This window comes from Halyomorpha halys, unplaced genomic scaffold (genome assembly GCF_000696795.3).
Source record: "Halyomorpha halys isolate HHAL.00 unplaced genomic scaffold, Hhal_1.1 Scaffold1457.1, whole genome shotgun sequence".
Taxonomy (NCBI): domain Eukaryota; kingdom Metazoa; phylum Arthropoda; class Insecta; order Hemiptera; family Pentatomidae; genus Halyomorpha; species Halyomorpha halys.
In genome coordinates, this window is record NW_027115918.1 from 162,658 (window position 1) to 167,636 (window position 4,979).

Sequence of the window (4,979 nt, forward strand, 5' to 3'; positions counted from 1 at the left end):
CCTATACTTGGCAGACTCATCAATTTTGACTAGTAATTATACCTAGTTTTCAATTAAGTAATCAAAAACTGGTGTGAAGTAACTGCCTTTTTTCCTTCTCTTGGGCTCTTGTACTATTATGGTGATAAGTGTATTAAGTCACAATTATGACATTCTATTGTAAAATTTCGACTGCTCTAAATAATCCACAAGTTTTGCAATTTCATTATATTCATGCTGGATGTTTTTTCCCATTGTTTCCATCTGAAGGTCTTGCTTTAGAGTAGAGAAGGTGGTGAATTCTAAAAGATGCTTCACTGTTCTAACAGTTTGGGAATGAAATCTACATTGTCAGATATGAAATGAAAAAATAATTTTACTCTGGGACAAATGTCCCCTTAGAATAAATATATGGTTCTGAAAATTTGATTATTTGTCTGACAAACATTTAGAAAGTATCTGCATAAAAAATAAAATTACAGTAAGATCTTAGTTTAACTACTATTTTTAATTGTTGGAAGGTAGTCCGGGTGGCGGTCAATAAAGGTATCAAAATAGTAAAAGAAAACTATTTATTGTTAACCAACATTTCACCCCACTTTGCAGGGCTTTGTCAGTACTAAACGAAAACAAGATACAAAGATCGTAAGAATTGACAAAACATTAAAATAAATATGCAGAGAAGTATGAAAATAAAATAAATAAACAAATAATTTGTTTTTAATTTTGTTTATAAAATATATAAAAGAAATAATAATTATTACTATTAATGAAAAATACATAAAGGATATGTATATATGAACATATCTATATATCTTCCCAACCCAGCATACCCAGCCGATCAAAACTAGGGGAAGCAAGCCATGGTCATTCAGATTGTGACATTTCAGCACTGAAACCAAAATTTTAAGAAAACTATATATAATTATATCAATGCTTTATTACTTATTACAACTGTTTTCCTGATAAAAAAAAAAATTGATTTTTATTAAATTAATATATATTTTTTTCAGTTCTAGGTGAAAGGCTTATTTTTATTCTTCTTATCTTATATTTCTGATGGATCGGAAGACTTATTTTTTTGTACTTGTTTTTGTCTCCGATATCTCTAGACAGCCTTTTCTGCAGCAAATAACTAATAATTTCATCCTTCTTTTTACTATACCATACAGTCCTTGAGTAGTGCCATAACATCTGTTTTTTTCCCGCACCTTATTCCTGGATACTGGGAGTGATGAGCCTGGGTGGTGTTTATGAGTGGCCATCAGTACTGCATTCTGTTTTTTTTTTCTCTAGCCTTGAAAATCCTTGTTCGACTGCCAGTTCTTGATATTTTTGGAACTTCTCACCCACAGTTGAGCTAATGTTATATCACTGGGAACCTCATGTATACTTGAATGTCCGTCCAGCACACAAAAAACAAAGAGAAATATTGTTCAAAGATCTAGATATAAATCAAGAATATTATTTATAATAGTATATTAAAAGGAAATAGACTGTGTAACAATAAGTTATATCCACATATTATAAAAGAAATAGTTTAGGTACAGTATAGTAAATAATATATATTTAACTTAATAAATAAAGCAGTAACTAAAGAATAGAATATAGTTAATTAACTAATAGAATATAGGTAATTAATTTGCGACTATGGAATAATTCAAAGCCACCCAGACAGAGAAAAAAAAACCTTCAATCCGCCTAAACTGGGGGGGGGAGAAGGTAATGGCCAGGGTTGGATAAGCGTGGCCGGCCTGTTATAGGATAATCTCAGATAATAAACAAGGTTTAAATCTTTATTTTGTATATGGAGAGTAGGAGCTAACCGGAGCTCAAGCGGTGTAGAATGAAGCTGAGATTGTATAGTTTCTATAACTACCACAAGATAGCAACACCATCGGCCACTCATATACCGAAACTGGACTCCTTTACGTTCCTGTTCTCCTAATACTCTCTAAAATTACACAACGCCATCCGTAACAAAAATATGCATTATTTGCGCATGCGCAAATGGAAACAGATCCAGGCGCGGAACGTCTCGTCTTGTGAAAGGTGTGATATTTTGCAACCGTTATTCTCTGAGTGTAAATGTTATTAACTCCTCAGAGATTATACCTTTATACAAGACATTAAAAAAAAATGCAATAGGAGAGCTAAAATGTACTACCAGCTGGAATGATCCCTCCCCATTCTTTCTTAGCCTCCGGCTATCAAGCCACCTCGGTTAACCAGCCTTCAGCGAACAATGTTTCTTATCTTAAAATGGCATCCGGCAAAAGAAGATTGTAAATAATGTTTTGTATACATATAAATTAGGCTTAAGTAATTGTATATATTGTATATGTTTATTAATAAAGGTCAGGAGGTTCCAAAAAAAAAAAAAAAAAAGAAAGCCTTCAGCGAACAATGTTTCTTATCTTAAAATGGCATCCGGCAAAAGAAGATTGTAAATAATGTTTTGTATACATATAAATTAGGTTTAAGTAATTGTATATATTGTATATGTTTATTAATAAAGGTCTGGAGGTTCCAAAAAAAAAAAAAAAAAAGAAAGCCTTCAGCGATCAATGTTTCTTATCTTAAAATGCCATCCGGCAAAAGAAGATTGTAAATAATGTTTTGTATACATATAAATTAGGTTTAAGTAATTGTATATATTGTATATGTTTATTAATAAAGGTCAGGAGGTTCCAAAAAAAAAAATAGCTTAATATGTAATATAAGCTAAATATGAACCCGAAATGTTTCCAGACTAGAGTTACAAACCAGACTTTTTAGAAGTACCACAAAAGTTATTCGGAATGTTTTGATACTGCTGGCCTCTTGCGACATTTAGTAAAACTGTTTAATCAGTAATGTATTTCATACTGGCTTGGAATCGAAGACCTGTTTCGCCAATAAACCACAGATATTATATGGACATGGGATTATTCGGCTGTTGGAGAGATAGGGTAAGGTAATCGAAAATAATGGACATTGTATTGTAAATTAAAGTAAATAGTATTTACAAAATATACTTAATTTGTTTCACCCAAAAATAACGGAAAGGACTTATTTATCAACCCTATAAAATAAATAAATGATTAATTGATTTAATTAATAATTTATTATAATGAGGATTCCACCACCAAAAGCCAGTATGAAATATATTACTGATTAGACAGTTTTAGTAAACTGTCGCAAGAGGCCAGAACTATCCAATCATTCTGAAAACTTTAGTGGTACTTCTAAAAGCTGCCGAAAGAGAGCAGCTCCAGACCGACAGGTAATGTCTTGTATACAAAGTATCGTATAAAGGTATAACCTCAGTGGAGTTAATAAAATTTACACTCCGAGAATAACAGCTCCAAAATGAGACGTTCCGCGCCTGGATATGTTTGCGTATGCGTAAATAATGCACATTTTTGTTATCTTGTTTTGTTTTTAGCCCTGAGGAAGGCTAGAAACTCTAGCCGAAACGTCGGCACATTAAAATAAGTTAGTCATACTTATTTGTGTTTCATTGACCGCACCCCCAACCATCTTCTCCTCATTTATCATCCACGGTCAACTATCTCTCATAATTATGCACATTTTTGTTACGGATAGCGTTGAGTAACATTACTTCACTCGAATTAATAACATTTACACTCCGAGGATAACGGTTACAAAATATACCTGTTACGAAACGAGAGGTTCCGCGCGTGGAGCAGGCTGTTAGCGCATGCGCTCATACTCCGGAGTATAGGCTGCGAGTAGTGTCGAGTTAATTTTAGATAGTATTAGGAGAACAGGACAGTAAAGGAGTCCAGTTTCGGTACATGAGTGGCCGATGGTGCTGCTATCTTGTGGTAGTTATAGAAACTATACAATCTCAGTTTCAGTCTACACTACATGAGCACCTGTTAATTCCTACTCTCCTGGTACAGAATAATGATTAAACCTTGTTTTCGGTCCCAGCTTATCCTACCTATATAACCATGTAATGGGTGGCCATGCTTATCCAACCCTAGCCACTACCCCCCTCCCCCCAGTTTTGGTCGATTAAAGATATTTTTATTTATGAGGTGTAGATAGTTGACCTAGATTAATGATTGGAGATGTTTGTCAGGGGGATGCGTATCCATATTTATTTATTTTTTTTACTATTCAATTATCATCAGTTATCAATTTTTTATCATTTATGATTCAATTAAATATTTTGTATATTTCCAAATTAATTTGTATACTATTCCTTTTCAATTTTATGTTTCCCTAAATGTTGTTGTTATTTATCTCTTTTGTTCTATAGCCCTGATGAAGAACTAAAACTCAGGACGAAACGTTAGCATAAAATAAATAAATATGGTTTTGTTTATTTATGTTGTTCTTTGCTGACCTCTCCCTTTGTTAAAGGTTAGCTTATCACAATTTTTAGCACCAGTTGCTATTACTTCTTCTAAATTATAAATATTTTATAATATATACGTTTACTTACTTCTTCTAACTATAACTAGATTTCTATAACTTCTTCCCATGACGTTAACCCTAAGTCAAGTTAATTAAAAAAACTGCTCACTCACCATATAAAATTCAGTATCTTTGAATTGTAATTTACTTATTTAGCAATTCTTTTTCCTGTATTATATTATTAATGTGATACATATTTCCTTGTAATACATGTCCATATAATTGTGTTGGTGTGATTGCTCATTAATACTTTTTGTTATTAATTATGATATCAAAATGTACAAAATCCTATAAAGTAAACTTTCTGTTTTTCACTAAATGAATTAAATATGATAACTGAAATTTTTTATGAATTCAAGTTTTTGGCATTACCAACTTTTTAAGACGGATTTCATAAATTGTTGAATTCTTAAAAATCTTTAAGAAATTTGTAATCTAATTATTGCCATGAAGAGTTTAAGTATTATAAAATGAAAGGCTGTATGAGAAGAGTAATATTAAAATTAAGTAAGAGGAAAGGACAAATAACAAAATACATAAACAAATATAGTTATTAATGAAAATTATTAGAA

At 31.7% G+C, this 4,979-nt stretch overlaps 1 long non-coding RNA gene across 1 annotated transcript; it reads right to left on the reverse strand.

Moving 5' to 3' along the window:
- Positions 1-534: 534 nt before the first annotated feature.
- Positions 535-2,504, reverse strand: LOC136797146 (uncharacterized). Its single transcript, XR_010844989.1, has 2 exons — positions 1,191-2,504; positions 535-871 (listed from the first exon to the last, which is right to left on the reverse strand). It is a non-coding gene; the product is annotated as an uncharacterized lncRNA (long non-coding RNA).
- Between the last annotated feature and the right edge of the window lie 2,475 nt (positions 2,505-4,979).